Genomic DNA, 275 nt, shown 5'->3' with positions numbered 1-275 from the left:
GTGCACGCAAGGACACCCGCCTCGGCTCACCTTTCACCCTCGTCGCCAGCAGAACCCCCCCACCTCCCCCACGCGCGCGTACGTGTGGCGGCGGTCGCGAGGGAGGAGATGGAGGTCGAGATGAAGGTCGAGATTCAGGTAGATGGAGGCTACGCGGCGGTTTTAGAGGCGAGGGGTCGATTTATAACCTTTTTTAAATTTTCTTAAAGCCAGGCATCGGTGTGAACATTTGTACCCCCCCGCTTAGGATGTACGAGTTTTTTGGAGTTTGGGGT

General features: G+C 57.1%; 1 protein-coding gene across 1 annotated transcript in view; it reads left to right on the top strand.

Moving 5' to 3' along the window:
• The window catches only part of LOC119586376 (protein MLP1 homolog), a gene marked incomplete in the record, with an annotated part of 73,375 nt that overhangs the window by 17,703 nt on the left and 55,397 nt on the right, over positions 1-275 (top strand).

The sequence above is a fragment of the Penaeus monodon genome, chromosome 21 (assembly GCF_015228065.2).
Source record: "Penaeus monodon isolate SGIC_2016 chromosome 21, NSTDA_Pmon_1, whole genome shotgun sequence".
NCBI classification, from domain to species: Eukaryota; Metazoa; Arthropoda; class Malacostraca; order Decapoda; family Penaeidae; genus Penaeus; species Penaeus monodon.
This window is presented reverse-complemented; position numbering and strand designations above follow the sequence as displayed.